At 46.2% G+C, this 17599-nt stretch overlaps 1 protein-coding gene and 1 non-coding gene across 4 annotated transcripts in view; both read left to right on the top strand.

Annotated features, from left to right (window-relative positions):
- The window catches only part of LOC124555071 (sodium- and chloride-dependent GABA transporter 1), a 401980-nt gene that overhangs the window by 112772 nt on the left and 271609 nt on the right, over window positions 1-17599 (top strand). The gene's annotated exons all lie outside the window — the stretch shown is intronic.
- Window positions 7224-7324, top strand: LOC124557502. Its single transcript, XR_006968751.1, has one exon. It is a non-coding gene; the product is annotated as a U6atac minor spliceosomal RNA (small nuclear RNA).

Raw genomic sequence — 17599 nt, 5'->3', positions numbered from 1 at the left:
CGGCGTTGTCTGGTGAAACGTTGTTGTGATGCCTCGTGTAAGGAGGAGGAATGCCTACCATCACGTTTCCGACTTTGATAAAAGTCGAATTGTAGCCTATCGCGATTCCGGTTTATCGTATCGCGACATTGCTGCTCGCGTTGGTCGAGATCCAATGACTGTTAGCAGAATATGGAATCGGTGGGTTCAGGAGGGTAATACGGAACGCCGTGCTGGATCCCAACGGCCTCGTATCACTAGCAGTCGAGATGACAGGCATCATATCTGCCTGGCTGTAGCGGATCGTGCAGCCACGTCTCAATCCCTGAGTCAACAGATGGGGACGTTTGCAAGACAACAACCATCTGCGCGAACAGTTAGACGACGTTTGCAGCAGCATGGCCTATCAGCTCGGAGACCATGCCTGCGGTTACCCTTGACGCTGCATCACAGACAGGAGCGCCTGCGATGGTGTACTCAACGATGAACCTGGGTGCACAAATGGCAAAACGTCATTTTTTAAATGAATCCAGGTTATGTTTACAGCATCGTGATGGTCGCATCCGTGTTTGGCGACATCGCGGTGAACGCACATTGGGAGCGTGTATTCGTCATCGCCATATTGGCGTATCACCCGGCGTGACGGTATGGGGTGCGATTGGTTACACGTCTCGGTCACCTCTTGTTTTCATTGACGGCACTTTGAACAGTGCACGTTACATTTCAGATGTGTTACGACCCGTGGCTCTCCCTTCATTCGATCTCTGCGAAAGCCTACATTTCAGCAAGATAATGCACGACCGCATGTTGCAGGTCCTGTACGGGCCTTTCTGGATATAGAAAATGTTCGACTGCTGCCCTGGAAAGCACGTTCTCCAGATCTCTCACCAACTGAAAACGTCTGGTCAATGGTGGCCGAGCAACTGGCTCGTCACAATACGCCAGTCACTACTCTTGATGAACTGTGGTATCGTGTTGAAGCTGCATGTGCAGCTGTACCTGTACATACCATCCAAGCTCTGTTTGACTCAATGCCCAGGCGTATCAAGGCCGTTATTACGGCCAGAGGTGGTTGTTCTGGGTATTGATTTCTCAGGATCTATGCACCCAAATTGCGTGAAAATGTAATCACTTTGTCCAATGAATGCCCGTTTATCATCTGCACTTCTTCTTGGTGTAGCAATTTTAATGGCCAGTAGTGTAATTGACATCTGCGCTGGTAACACACATGTTCTATCAAAGACAGATCTGAGGACCTCGCTGGCACCTGTCAATATCTTAACATCACTCAGACAGTTCATAGAGTCACGTTCCGTGTACGGATTAGCAGTGTCATGTTGAAAAATGGCACCACAATACTGTTGCATGAGAGGTAACACGAGAACACATGATGTACTTCACGTACAGTTGTGCCGTTAGAGTTCGCTCAGTCAGAACCAGCCGTGACCTGCATTTATACCCGACTGTTTTCCATACCATGACGCCAAGAATAACACCGCCGAACTTCTGCAAAATGCTGGGACAATGGAACCTCGCCCCAGGTCGTCCTGAGTAGTACAGAACCATGATTCATCGCTGAAAACCTTGTGACACCATTCATCATCAGCAATGGTTCCCGCTCACGGCACCACCCCAAACTCAGCCGTTTGTGTTGTGGTGTTAACTGCAAGCTACACATGGGATCTTAATTTCATAGTCTGGCTGCTGCCATTCTCCGACCCACGGTGCGGGATAACGCAGAGTATTGCAGAGATTCTGTTACTCGTTCTAGGATATCAGGTGCAGGTATGAAAGGGTCAGTGCTTCGTACACAATACGGCAATCCTTCCTTGTAATGGTCAGATGTGGTCAACGGGAACTTTGTCGACGAGTATGCCTGCCCTCACGATCCTATGCAATCGAGTATCGGGCGTTTGTCACATGTAAATTCTCCAAAAATCTTGATATTGCGCGATTCGACCATCGGGCCAAATCGAGGACTACATAGACGCCCCTTTCAATCTTTCAGGTGCAGATAACGCTGCTCAGATGAATACGCAGCATCTCCATACCCTTCAAAGTGATCACTCAACATGTGACGTTGTTCACGCACCTTATAAACTCACGAGACCTGCTACCAACACTAAACACGAGCAACACTAACACACTCCGATGGCCGTTATAACTGCAGCATAAAACTGCAACTCTAATCAATTACATACCCGCCGATGGTGTGTACGTGTACTAAGTCACTGATATATGATCAAGTCTTCTGAATGCTTCACTTTTTTGCAAGGAAGTGTACTTTTGGCAACGGACCTACCGATGGAACAAAGAGCTACCTTAAGAAAAAAATAATCTTTAAATTTTAAAATATTATACAGTGTAATTGTTCTTGGTGACTGTTATTAATCAATGTCTATTGATTTAAATACAATGTCCTCGTCAATGATGCAGAAATCACAGCTTAGAGAGGGTATTAATTTTAGCCAGTGTCTCGTTTTAATAGTATTCGTGTGACCCGCTCTTACACTGTTAATATGACAGAGTGCAGAAAAGTAACATTTCTGATATTTTATTCTTTTCTCAACCTCGGTTGAAGTATTATATGTCAAGCATCGGCAGAGGATTCAGCAAAGTGGCAAAATCGGTCGAGTAATATGCGTGACATCTAATGCCTCAATCGACTTTCCCGCTTATATGTGACGCAAGTTTCAACCCTCGGTCACTAGAGGGCTCCGAATTGTTGCGTTTAACATGGCAGTGTGTACGTAACTATGTCAGTGGGTGAGAAACAGCGGACTGTAATCGAGTTTCTAATGGCAGAAAAAGTGGCCCCAATTTAAATCCAGAGAAGAATAAAGACTGTGTGCGGAGAATGACGGAAACGGTGGCGCTAGCTTGAACGTGTGTGACAGAGCTCGGAGTGGACGAATGCGTGCGGCAACCGACGACTCTCATCGGAATCGGGTTGATGAACTCATCGGAGAAAATCGAGGCACCCACCGTGCACACAGTTTTCCGTAGCGCAGTTCTGCAGTGATGACCAGTACACGCTCTTGTGATATGCCACAATTATTTGTGGTATCCGACGATTTTCTCTAACGAGTTCATCAACCCGTTTCCGGTGAGTCTCGTCGGCTGCCGTACGCGGTGTCCAGTCGGAGCTGTGTCACACACAGAGATTAGTACCACCGTTTCCTTCATTACGAACACGAGCACCCAACGTCACATGTTATTGATGTCTATACAGTTACCACCGTACACAGCTTCCATTCTTGTACGGATTTCTATTGGAAGCACGTTTTCTGTGGTTGTAAACTCAATTACAGCACGCTGTTTCTCACGTTACATACCGCCCTGTTACACGCTACAATTCAGAGCCCTATGGCGGCAGAGGGTTCCAACTTGCGTCAGCGAAATGGGAAAGTCTGCCGGACCGAGCGAGGTGGCGCAGTGGTTAGCACACTGGGCTCGCATTTGGGAGGACGACGGTTCCATCCCGCGTTCGACCACCCTGATTTAGGTTTTCCGTGATTTCCCTAAATCGCTCCAGGCAAATGCCGGGACGGTTCGTTTGAAAGGGCACGGCCGACTTCCTTCCTAGTCCTTCCCTAATCCGATGAGACCGATGACCTCGGAGTTTGGTCTCCTCCCCCAAACAACCCAACCCATCCCACAGTCTGCCGAGTAGTATACATGACATGTAATGCCTCAATCGATACTGAGAACGGAATAAAAATTTCAGATGCTTTACTTTTCAGCAAGGCCACGCAGTAACAACTTCTTTTCACGAGAGCACCGAGTTTAGAAGCCAAAAGTGCCATGGAATCACCCAATACCATGTACCTTTTATGTTCTGGTCCTCGTCCACAGGCATTGCCCATTCTGTTTTTGCTTCGTTGGTGAGTGTACCATGAAAATTATTCTATGGTAGAGGCATGTCAGTGGGAAGTAGACGCTACTCGATTCTCGCTAGTTGCATTCGTTCATTGCCCCCATGCCCGCAACACCAACATGTCCCGATACCCTTGATCGGTATGACAAGAGTCTAGAATACAGGTGGGCAACGGGCGGCCCGCTGGCCGGATCTGACTCGGGATTGGTTTCAATCCGGCCTGCGGGAGTAATTCGTGGAAGACAGGGACAAAGCGAGGAGCTGCAGAATTTTGCAACTGAAGTTTTTAAGGCAGCTATTGTCAAATGCCATAAGTAAAGGAACAATGTTCACGACGCGTAAATAAATATAAACTTTTGAAGATGGGGTGAACATAAAATGAATGTATTGTTGATGTGGCTTTTTGAGAAAGAGGTGCCATTCATATCGCTGCGTTTTCCAATAAATATTAACGTCACGGACGCTATAGTTTTGCCTTTATGTGATAGGAGCGCTGCTGTCGAGTCGCGTCGTGTGAAGAGGTGAGCCGTTTGCTTAACAAACAATGTGAATCAGGGCTGCGGTTCAGCAAAGGCTGACCATGCCTGGCCTACAGTTACCTATTCCGAGAGATTTGTGGTGGAACGACTAAATAAATGTAGCTGTGAACACAGTAGAGTCCACACTCACATTTCTTGAAGAAATCCTAAGGATGTGTAAATCAGGTACTCGTGAAGTCATTTACAAAACACTCGTTCTACTGATTCTTGAGAATTACTCATCTACAGGGGACCCTTACTAGGTAGGGTTAGAGAAGATATAGAAGAGCCAAAGATGAACGGCGTTTAGTAAGCACGAGAGTGCCACAGAAATGCTCAACGAATTGCGGTGAGGTACGCTACATGGAAGACAAATGCATTGTACAGAGCCTTGCTCACAACATTTTGGGATCTCACGTTCCAAACCGAGTAACGCATTACGTCCCACAACATACATTTCGCGAATGACTGGGATCGTAAAATTAGATGTCGAATTACACACTATATTGCGGCTGTAGGAGCAGACGAGATTTGTTGTACTTGCTAAATTCCTCGTCTGCTGCGACTTCCTGAGTGCACGTAAGTCTCTACAACACTTGTACCCAGCAGATATAGTAGTCCACGATGTCCAGGATGGCCTTCTTTATCCATAAAGGCTAGGAAAGATGTTGTCTTTCTGCTGCGTTCCAGGGCATATGGGTACTAAAAAAGGGAATCGAAATGATGGATGTGGCAGCGAAAGATGCGTGATGCGATCCTCAGATATTTCAGTGTGCCCTCCCACGACATGTAATCACATAAATGTTGAGGTACAGAAACATGCATAGATGGGAGGAAGAGTGACTGGAAGTGACGGACAATAAGCTACGCATAGTAAAGTCAACAAAGCGCTATGACGTACCTCTATCCAGCCACGCAGAGGGAATGAGAGCCTTCTTATTCGTCCTCTTAAAGGACACAGCCCTATGACGTATGGCTTCTTGCTCCAATGAAAAGACCGTCCAGTTTGTGGTGCTTGTGGTTTAGGGATCTCAGAGACCCATATTTTAGTAGACTGTGTTTTGTATTCAGACAAGAAGGCAGCAGCTCATTTGCCGACGGATCTGCCATCTGTTTTAACTGACAATGAAACGAATGTGGTACGACTTTTAATGTTTTGTGAAGTGTCCGAAGTGCTTCCTAAGGTTTTAGTGTTTCATTACGATGACTGGCTCATCCATGTTTTTTGTATGTTATCAGCCAGTCATATTTTCCTGTGTAACTGGCGGTTTTAGAACAGCTGCCCACTTTAACGATCCCATAGTAGATGAGAGTTAGTGTGAATGTGCTAATTATCGTGAATGAGGCTGCGAGAGGGTTTGTTAAGTGCGCAAGACTTACTCTTCCTGGTATTATGACTTTTTAACCACATTTATTCGTATTAATATTTGTAAGGGCTCTGATAACCTCGCTGTTAAGAGCCCGTTGGCCACAAACAAACACTCAGTAAAACTAGAGTGGTTTGGGCTTGTACGAAAGGGCACCGACAGCCCATCTTTATTCGTACCATCTGCAAACGGAAGTCGGCCGAAGTGGCCGTGCGGTTAAAGGCGCTGCAGTCTGGAACCGCAAGACCGCTACGGTCGCAGGTTCGAATCCTGCCTCGGGCATGGATGTTTGTGATGTCCTTAGGTTAGTTAGGTTTAACTAGTTCTAAGTTCTAGGGGACTAATGACCTCAGCAGTTGAGTCCCATAGTGCTCAGAGCCATTTGAACAATTGCAAACGGAAGAGGAAAGGGGCAAATTAATCTTGTACGATAAATGGTTCAAATGGCTCTGAGCACTATGGGGCTTAACATCTATGGTCATCAGTCCCCTAGAACTTAGAACTACTTAAACCTAACTAACCTAAGGACATCACACAACACCCAGTCATCACGAGGCAGAGAAAATCCCTGACCCCGCCGGGAATCGAACCCGGGAACCCGGGCGCGGGAAGCGAGAACGCTACCGCACGACCACGAGCTGCGGACTCTTGTACGATGCGTAACCTCTGCCTCACATCATGCAAATGCATACCGAGTACAGATATATGTAGGGGCTTCTGAAATTAAGTTGCACTTTATTATGGCAGGCCAAGTAACTTTTATTGAACGCAGTATTACACTCCAGAGTGGCACAATACGTGACAATATTTTCCAACATAGTTACCAAGTCTTTGTAACAACGGTCCCGACGTTCTACCACTCTTTCAATTCCTCGATGATAGAAATCCACTTCTTGGTTACGAAGCCATTCGAGAACGGCTGTGTGAAAGTCCTCATCGTTGGAAAATTTCTTTCCCCCAGATGTTCTTTTAGTTTGCCAAAAAGATCGAAACCGCTTGCTGGAAGATCTGGATTGTATGGCGGATCAGCACCTCCCATTTCTGTACGGCCTTGGTCAGATGGTTGGCAACGTTTCACTATGGCTGGGTCCGTTGCTTCATATGCCGTCAGAATATCACGATGACTATTTACACTATTTGCCACAAGAATAGTACTGTCGCACATACTTCAACTGTGGAGTACGTTTCCAGTTGTTGCGCCATTTCACTCCCATTTTGTTATGCACCTGTTATCCGTACCGCAGCACAACTGTCTCTGCAGTAAAGGCAGAACATGAACTCGATACGATACGATATTGCAGTGCCTGTGTTGTTCTGATGTACGATGGAAAGTCCCTTTCGACATGCATGCATGTCCAGAGGAACTTTGCATCGTAAATCGGAATAACACAGGCAATGCAATATCGTATTTATCCGCCGACACCGGGCAAGCGACCTGCACGGGAGTATACATAGTGGATGTACGAGTATAGTTGTAGACACGTGTTGTATGAAAGGAGAGACGGTCAGCACTCCCCTAGACAAGGATGGAACACATATAAGGTTGATGGTACCGCTGAGTAATCAGCGCTTGACCCATTTAAAAGCCGGCACGGTAGCTCAGCGTGTTCGGTCAGAGGGTTTAGCCATCCTCTTGTAATAAAAAAACTGAGTCAACGGATCAACGAACAACCAGAACAAGTGTCATAGGACGTCCGCCACGAACAAAGCCAACGAACAACATAGCACAAAATGAGATTTAAAAAACAAAAAAAAAAGAGGGTTAGCTGCACTCTGTAGGAAAAGAAACGAGTTAATCGATCAACGACGAACTTCAACGGGTGTCTCACGACGTCCGCCCTGAGCAGATGCAACGAACGAAGGAGAACAAAATGAGATTAAAAAAAATGGCAAGGCGACCGCTCGCGCTAAGCGGGTAATCCGGGTTCGAGTTCCAGCCCCGCACAAATTTTCCTTTTCGTCGTTCCATTCTACAGCTGATGGTTGTCCACCCTTTTCGTCATTCCATTCTACAGCTGATGATTGTCCATATTCGTAATTGCGAATACATTTAATGTAAAACATGAATTCTCTTCTGACAATGCTCTACTACTGCTGCGCTATGATCTCAGCGTGAGACGACATGTGAAACTTTCTTTCTGAAGTTGCTGTGTAGATGTGCGTGGGCGTACTGAAAAGTAATGCCTCCGAATTTCTTATACGAAAAAGCTTAAAGATTTTTAAATAAAACAAACTTAATTAACATTCTACATCTTTATTGTTCATATGTATATATTTATTTCTCGACATAGCGATCCTGCTAACGAGCACATTTCTCCCAGCGAGCGACCAGTTCTTGATACCGTAACTGTAGAATGTTTGATTTTGTTGACGGTGCCACAACCTCACCTCTGTTTGCATCGCTTTATCAATATCAAAGTGAAGTCCTCTATGGCGTTATTTGAGTTTTGGAAGCAGATGAAAATCGGTGCGGCAAGTCGAGACTGTGTGGAGGATGATCGACGTCAACGAACGCAAGGCGTCGGGTTGTTGCAGATGTCGCAGCGCTCGTGTGTGGTCTGGCATCGTCACGCTGAAGGAAAGGATGCTCCATGTGTGGACGAAGTTTGCTGCAGTTGGAAACTCGATAACAGCGCGCTGTTTCTCACGCACCGACATACACTGAGTTGACAAAAGATCATGGGATACCTTCTAATATCAAGTCGGACCTCCTCCCACCCGTCGTGGCGTGTACTCAAAAAACGTTGGCAGTATTCTGTAGAAATATAGAGCCAAGCTGCCTCTATAGGCGTCTATAAATTGCGAAAGTATTGCCAGTGCAGGATTTCGCGCTCGAACTGACACCTCGACTGTGTCCCACAAATGTTCCATGGGATTCATATCGGGCTTTCTGTGGGGCCAAATCAATCCCTCTAACTGTCCAGAATGTTCTCCAAACCAACCATGAACAACTGTGTGTCGGGTACACGGCGCACTGTCATCCATAAAAGTTCCATAGTTTTTTGGGAACATGAAGTCCATGAATGGCTACATATGGTCTCCAAGTAGCCGAACATAACCATTTTCTGTCAATGATCGCCTCAATTGAACCAGAGGACCAAGCCCATTCCATGTAAACACAGTCCACACCTTGTAGAGCCACCACCAGCTCGCACAGTGCCTTGTTGACAACTTCGGCCCATGGCTTCGTGGGAACTGCGACACACTCGAACCCTACCATCGGGACTCTTATGACCAGGTCACAGTTTTCCAGTCGCCTAAGGCACAGCCAACATGGTCGCGAGGCAGGCTACGTCGTGCTGTTAGAAAAGTCGTCTGCTGCCATTCTGCCATAGTCTATGAACGCCAAATTCCGCCGCACCGTCCTATCGGATATGTTCTTCGCAAAACCCGCATTGATTTCTGCGGTTATTCCACACGGTGTTGCTTGTCTGTTAACACTGACAACTCAACGCAAACGCCTTTGCTCTCGGTCGTTAAGTGAAGGCCGTCGGCCACTGCGTTGTGCGTGGTGAGAGATAATGCCTCAAATTTGGTATTCTCGGAACACTCTTGACACTGTGGATCTCGGGATAATGAATTCTCTAACGCTTTCCGAAATGGAATGACCCACGCATCTGCCTCCGACTACCATTCCGCATTCAAAGTCTGTTAATTCCCGTCGTGCAGCCATCTTCATGTCGAAAACCTTCTCACATGAATAACTTGAGTAGAAATGACAGCGCCACTAATCCACAGGTCTTCTTTTTACCTTGTGAACGCTATGCTACCTCCATCTGTATATGTGCTTATCGCTATCCTATGAGTTTCGTCACCTCGGTACAGTTACGTTACACACTGGCATTTACACACCACAATTCGGAGCCCTCTAGCGGCAGAGGGTTGCAACTTTCGTCATCTAAGTGGGAAAGTCGACCGAGTAATATGCATGACACGTAATAACTCAACAGATATTGAGAAGAGAATAAAAAATTCGGAGGCATTACTTTTCAGTACACTCTTGTTACAGATACACAGCCCACGTTCTAAGTTGGGACACCTAAACAACAATCTTACGCCACTTGGATATTTTATATTTTTTTTCCTTAGTATTTTGATTTTTTCTCGCATTTATTGATTTTATATTAATCACGTATCAAATATGAGCAATTATTCTCAGGTTGATTATGAGACAGATCGAAAATTTTCAGGATCCGAAAAGTCTGAAAAAATTAAACTAAGACTTAACTTATCGTCGACGATGAGGTCATTATAAATGGAGCACGAGCTAGGATCATGGAGGGCTGGAGAAAGAAAACGGTCATGCCGAGTTTTTTAAAGTGTGCTATGGAAAACAAGTGGAAAACTATTTGGATAGCTGGACGGCGATTTGAATCACCACACTTCTGAACCATGATTTGCTCTTGAGAACTGGAGGAAAAGTGTTCTGGATGAGCAGTGAATGTTAAACAAGTAATATACACTGAAGCGCTAAAGAAACTGCTATAAACATGCGTATTCAAATACAGAGATATGTAAACAGGCAGTATACGGCGCTGAGATCGGCAACGCCTATATAAGACAACAAGTGTCTGGCACATTTGTTATGTTGGTTACTGCTGCTTCAATGGCAGGTTATCAAGACTGAAGTGAGTTCGAACGTGGTCTTACAGTCGGCTCACGAGCGATGGAACACAACATCTCTCTGGTAGCGATTAAGTGGGGATTATCCCGTACGACCATTTCACGAGTGTACCGTGAATATCAGTGATCCGGTAAAACATCAAATCTCCGACATCGCTGCGGCCGGAAAAAGATCCTGCAAGAACGGAACCAACGACGACTGAAGAGAATCGTTCAACGTGGCAGAAGTGCAACCCACCCGCAAAATCCTGCATATTTCAGTGCTGGGCCATCATCAATCTCAGCGTGAGAACATTCAATGACACATCATCGATATGGGATTTCGGAGCAGAAGGCCCATTTGTGTATCCTTGGTGACTGCACGACGCAAAGCTTTACGCCTCGCCTGGGCCCGTCAAGACCGACAGTAGATTGTTGATGACTGGAAACATGTTGCCTGGTCGGGTGAGTCTCGTTTAAAATTGTATCAAGCGGATGGACGTGTACCGGTATGGAGACAATCTCATCAATCCATGGACCCTGCATGTCAGCAGGGGATTGTTCAACCTCGTGGAGGTTCTGCAATGGTGTGAAGCGTGTGCAGTTGGAGTGATATGGGAACCCTGACAAGTCTAGAAACGACTACGACAGGTGTCACGCACATGAGCATCCTGTCTGATCACCTGCATCCATTCATGTCCATTGTGCATTCTGACGGACTTGGAAAATTCCAGCAAGACACCCCACACGCCCAGAATTGCAACAGAATGGCTCCAGGAACACTCTTCTGAGCTTAAACACTTTAGCTTGCGACCAAACTCCCCAGTCATAAACGTTACTGAGCATAAGTGGGATGCCTTGCAACGTCCTGTTCAGAAGGGACCTCCACCCCCTTGTAGTCTTACGGATTTATGGACAGCCCTGCAGGATTCATAGTGTCAATTCCCTCCAGTACTACTTCAGACATTAGTCGAGTCCATGCCACGTCATATTTCGGCATCTCTGCATGCTCTCGGGGGACCTACACGATATTAGCAGGTATAAAAGTTTCTTTGACTCTGATATTAGCAGGTGTAAAAGTTTCTTTGACTCGTCAGTGTAGGATGTGAAAGATTCTGGAGCAAATGTTGTCTTCCCCTCGAAGTGTTGCATCTGCTCGTGATATGTTGCGCACTGTAAACTAAAAGCCGTGAGTTCGAGTCAATTCTTTCCTTTAATTTTTTAAACTGCATTTCGTTTGTCTGCTAAAAGTATCAGTCCGAGTGATCCTCAAATATAATTTACTACACTTTCTAACCGTCAGTAATAGCAAAACGTTCCAGAAACTTTTCCGTAAAAGACCTGGTGGCTGTACTAAGATACGAAAGAAATTTTGCTCGAGAATTTTGTGGTCACACAGTGACCACCGATCACCGGCCACCTAACATCTGCCGATACTCACCTAACGATAAACCGAGTGAACATCGTGCAATAACACAATGGTGCGGCTACTGATTACGGGCCATTAGAAATGAAGAACACTGAAGTATGTAGACTACCATGACAGTTAAAAGTTATCCAAAACAAAATTGGGAGAGTATTAATGTTTGAAACGTTTATGTTTGGCATGTTGGGGAGAAGGTTAATATGAGTGTATTTATTAATCTTAATTTTTCGCTTGAAATTTAATATTTGCCTTTGTAATTACGTATTGGATTTTGCAGACGTGGACTTAAAAATGTTGTTTATGTGTGACAAAATGGAATCTCAAGTAGGAGCAGGTATAATACCTGGAGATATACCCATGAAACGATGGACCATGCATGTCAGCAGGGGTTTGTTAGAGCTGGTGGAGGCTCTGTAATGGTGCGGGGCGTGTGCAGTTGGAGTGATATGGGGACCCAGATACGTCTAGATACGACTCTGACAGGTGACACGTACATAAGCATCCTGTCAAAAAAAATGGTTCAAATGGCTCTGAGCACTATGGGACGTAACATCTATGGTCATCAGTCCCCTATAACTTAGAACTACTTAAACCTAACTAACCTAAGGACATCACACAACACCCAGTCATCACGAGGCAGAGAAAATCCCTGACCCCGCCGGGAATCGAACCCGGGAACCCGGGCGTGGAAAGCGAGAACGCTACCGCACGACGACGAGCTGCGGACATCATCCTGTCAATCACCCACATCCATTCGTGTCCATTGTGCATTCCGACGGACTTGGGCAATTGCAGCACGACAATGCGACACCACACACGCCCACAATTACTACAGAGTTTCTCCAGAAACAATCTTCTGAGTTTAAACACTTCCGATGCCCACCAAACTCCCCAGACATGAACAGTATTGAGCATATCTGGGATGCCTTGCAACGTGCTGTGTAGAAGAGATCTCCATCCCCTCGTTCTATAACGGACTTATGGTCAGCCCTGCGGGATTCATGGTGTCAGTTCCCTTCAGCACTACTTCAGACATTAGCTGAGTCCATGCCACATCGTGTTCCGGCACTTTTGCGTGATAGCGAGGGCCCTACACGATATTAGCTGGTGTACCAGTTTCTTTGGCTCTTCAGTGTAGGAAAGACACCTTTTGTAGTAATGTGTACAATCTAACAGTAATAACACCAGCGTATCATCAAATGGGTGAATATCAAGGTGAAGACACAATGGATTTACACATAATGGCTGTGGTCGGGCATTGATTGGAATTAACTGGAAAAGTTGAAAATTCTTACCGTACCGGTATTCGAACCTGTCTTTCCTGCTTGCTGGGCAGATTCTCTGACCAATTTTTTTGTAAGCGCTACCCCTTTTCTGTTTTACTTTTTTGAAAAACTAATTGCAGTTTTTGAATGCTTTGAAACAAGGAAAACATGTCTTTTTAAATATTTTTTAAATTCTTTCGTTAGTTTTTAAATTAGGATCACATTCAGCTACAGGCTGGAGGAGACAAGATGGGCAGGAGTCGAATCTCGAGGCCTGCCCCCCCTCCCCCCTCCCCCCCTCCCCCCTCCTCCCTCTCCCCCCTTCCATCGCTTGCTGCACCCTCACGCAGCTCATTTTTATTTTACTTGCTTATTTGTTTGACACATTTATACAGTGGAGAAACAAATTAAAACTGGTTGACCCATCCGGAACCCTAGAAACCCCGCAAGGTGATAAAAGATGGTTGACCGAGTCGTAAGTTGTAGGCGCATGCCACGTCGGGAGTACGCCAACTTAGAAGGGAAGCTCCTCATCGCACCCCCGTCAGATATAGTGGTAAGAGGGCCCAGTGGACAGCCCATCAAAAACTGAACACAGGTCAAGCATGAAAACAGGAATAAGGTGTACTGGACAGTGAAAAAAAAAGCAGAACTGAAACAGTGAACGGTTCGAGAACAAGAAGTGCAATATAGAGCAGCAGGGAACGGAAATGGTGTTGTGCTTAAGAGTTTATGGTGTTGAACTGTCCCGCGATCGAGCTGTGTTCAAACCTCCCTCGTGGAAATTATTATTATTATTTTTTTTTCGCTCTTCGCTTTATCCAAATTTGTGTCTGTGCCGTGATGTAACGTCCGTTTGTGACAGCGAGGTGTAAGGTAGGGAGGGACCTATCATGACAGTTGATTCTGATCAACTACTCTATTAGCAGCCAATAACGAAGTGGCTTTCGAATGGGAAGCGCAAACGTTTGATGACAGGGCGACAAGTCAACCGGGTCCTCCACCGGAAAACACGTCTGATGTGTCGTACACGGCGTTAGTGACAGTACACGTGTCATATGAAAGGAAGCTCTTATCGACGCATCTAATTTGTACGATTGGTAAGTGAGTGAGATATGCCTCTAAACCCGATATAGGTGTTCGAATGAATGTGTATGTGATCACCCCCAAGGAAATGATGAAAACATAATAGTTTGTTACATAAGCTGCAACAAATAACGCAGTTTCTCTGTGCTTTGTCAAAACACACATTTTTTAACGTTTTTGAAGCTGCGTTCCGTTTTGGAAGTGTTGACTCTTGAATTCCTTTGTTGTAACAGAGTTCACACCCATTTATCTGGTGTTTTCATTTCTGTGAGACATCTATGTGGTATCTTGCCTGCTCTCACTATTCATTTACTTGCGACGCTAACGTATTCTTACCACATTATCCATACTCCACAACCAATTTATAATATTACAGCTGCTAATACCACAGAAAGAGAACAAACATTTCAATGGCCGAACGGACAGTTCATAATGTTGTGGAAGAAAAAGTGGCAGGAGGGACTTTTCAAGCTGGCTTGGCAATCCAGCACCATGACCACTTATCTACATCTACATCAATACTCCGCAATCCACCTGACGGTGTGTGGCGGAGGGTACCTTCAGTACCTCTATCGGTTCTCCTTTCTATTCCAGTCTCGTATTGTTCGTGGAAAGAAAGATTGTCGGTATGCCTCTGTGTGGGCTCTAATCTCTCTGATTTTATCCTCATGGTCTCTTCGTGAGATATACTTAGGAGGGAGCAATATACTGCTTGACTCCTCGGTGAAGGTATGTTCTCTAAACTTCAACAAAAGCCCGTACCGAGCTACTGAGCGTCTCTCTTGCAGAGTCTTCCACTGGTTCCACTGGAGTTTATCTATCATCTCCGTAACGCTTTCGCGATTACTAAATGATCCTGTAACGAAGCGCGCTGCTCTCCGTTAGATCTTCTCTATCTCTTCTATCAACCCTATCTGGAACGGATCCCACACTGGTGAGCAGTATTCAAGCAGTGGGCGAACAAGTGTACTGTAACCTACTTCCTTTGTTTTCGGACTTCATTTCCTTAGCATTATTCCAATGAATCTCAGGCGTAGGGAGTTGTGACTGATCATCGACGACGTCGTGGCTGTTTCACGATGCTCTTTATTGCACTTCTTGTTCTTGGACTTTTCACTGATTCTATTTCGCTTTTTTTCATAGTTCAGTACACTTTCTTCCGTTTTCATGTTTAATCTATGTTCAGTTTTTGGTGTGCTATCCACTAGGCCCTCTTGCCACTAAATCTCAGGCCGGTGCAATGGGGAGTTTCCCTTGTTATTAGGGACGAGGTAAAAACGCTGTTGCCGGCCGGAATGGCCGTGCGATTCTAGGCGCTACAGTCTGGAGCCGAGCGACCGCTACGGTCGCAGGTTCGAATCCTGCCTCGGGCATGGATGTGTGATGTCCTTAGGTTAGTTAGGTTTAATTAGTTCTAAGTTCTAGGCGACTGGATGACCTCAGAAGTTAAGTCGCATAGTGCTCAGAGCCATTTTTTTTAAAAAACGCTGTTAAGATAATCGGCAAAATACGAGCGATAATGGGAACAGCGCGCAATCTCCGCATGTGCATTCTGCAAGTGCAGCAAAAAATCAAGGCATGAGTGATGATCATCTCAATATAGATATGCCAAGGTCCATCTCTTTATCCACAGAACTGCCCGGGACCTTGTTGCAGGAAAATATTCCACTGCTGCCTAAAGAAAGGACTTTGAGTCAATAACATGCAGCGACACTCGTAGAAAACATGAGACTGTTTGTCACCGCAACAAGCCGACAGCTGCAACGACTACGCAGTTGAACCGATAGTAATCAACGTCGACACTACGGCAAACGACGCAGAGGGGAGAGTCCACCGGTCCTACAGTATGAAGCCATTAATTAGTTGGATGTTTCCCACAGGTCGCATAATACCCAGTCGATATGATACGCGTCGGAAAGAAACTGTGATGGATGTGCCGCCAAATCACAGTCTACCACCATGGGAACTTGCGTTCTACGACGTTACAGATCGTAGGAAAAGGACTTAGAAATCCTTTGCCCGCGGCCGGCGCGTTCATGGGAATTCGGCGCGAGCGTAACTGAGTTCCAATAAACGCCGCGATGTGTGCAATGGCGGGCATGATGCTGCCGACCGGGACCGGCGGGGAGAGGGACATTGGCACAAGGACGGCAAGTAAATGGTGCGTAATGGAGGCCTCGACACCGCGCCATTGTTTATACGTCGTGGCCATGTGAATTGTTGCCGCACGAAAGCGTACGTTCGTAAGACCAAGCTCTCCTGCACACGGGGTGGGGGAGTAAGTCTGTCACAGCGTAATTTGAAGATGGACCCAGAAGTCATAAAATATTCGAATATCGCTTGAATACAACATACTATCGTAATTGGCATCGCTAGAATGTGTGCAATATGAACCATTCTGGATGTCACATAGGCATTCAGGTAAGCAACACGCTGCAAAAGATCGAGGCGGCGTAGGGAGTTGTGACTGATCATCATACGGGTAAGTCTCAAAACTTTCCGAAATTTGATCGTCGCTGTACGACGCGTTGACGACGTTTAGGTGACCCCAAGATAGCTGAGATGTTGCACACAGGACAGGGTCGCCAGATCTTGCGGGGGTAGTCCGCGACTTTTAGACAGCGCCGTGGACTTGCACACATTCATCACACTTCTAGCCACCCTCCCATGAGCCGCAATAATGTCGAGGATCTGTGCGACCTCCTGTTGAGAACGAACCAGCCGCAGATCATCTGCGTATGCGCGAAATCGGAAGGTGTAACCGAATGAGGAGAGTCCAGACAACTGCCTACGAGCGACTCCAGCGCCACTGCATAAAAGTGCATGAATAGGGGGCAACCTCGGCCGACAGACTGTTGAATCGGTATCGGACGCGCCACACGCCCACTGACCTGAACCAACGAACGCGCGCTGCTAAAAGGCCGCCAAAGGACGCTGAGGAACCGGGCAGGGAGACTCATCCGTTCTAAGAATATAGAAATACATATCCCACCCTGTCAAGCGCGCTATCAAAATCTTCTGCTACCATCGCCGCACGACGTCTGCACGCCTCTGCCAGCACAATCACATCACGACAGTCTCCAGTGGTTGTCTGGACGTTAACTGTGCCATCTTGCATAGTTTGCTCGGTCGATAGGACACGTGGGAAGAGAGGTCTGCAGCGCACCTCCAATAACCACGCAAATATCTTGTAATTAGTATTTAATAAGGTAATAGGGCGGTAGTGGGCCGTATTAATTCCAGATGTCGGTTTACGAACAGGAACAATGCCTTCCACAAAAACTTGCGGAATCGCAGCTGCAGACGTGATCAGTTCGTTGTATATGTGTCCATCGTGTTTCAATATGCAGCCCGTCGATGTCTGGCCGCTTGCACAGTGCACCCCTGGAGATATCAGTAGTGACCCCCTTGGAGGTAAAAGGCTCCATTAACGTAACCCCTTCCTCAAGCTTGACGCGTGTATCGTCCATGGTGACAGG

Source organism: Schistocerca americana, chromosome X (assembly GCF_021461395.2).
Source record: "Schistocerca americana isolate TAMUIC-IGC-003095 chromosome X, iqSchAmer2.1, whole genome shotgun sequence".
In the NCBI taxonomy this organism is placed as follows: Eukaryota; Metazoa; Arthropoda; class Insecta; order Orthoptera; family Acrididae; genus Schistocerca; species Schistocerca americana.
Note: the sequence above shows the minus strand (reverse complement) of the source record. Positions and strands in the feature narration are given on the sequence as shown.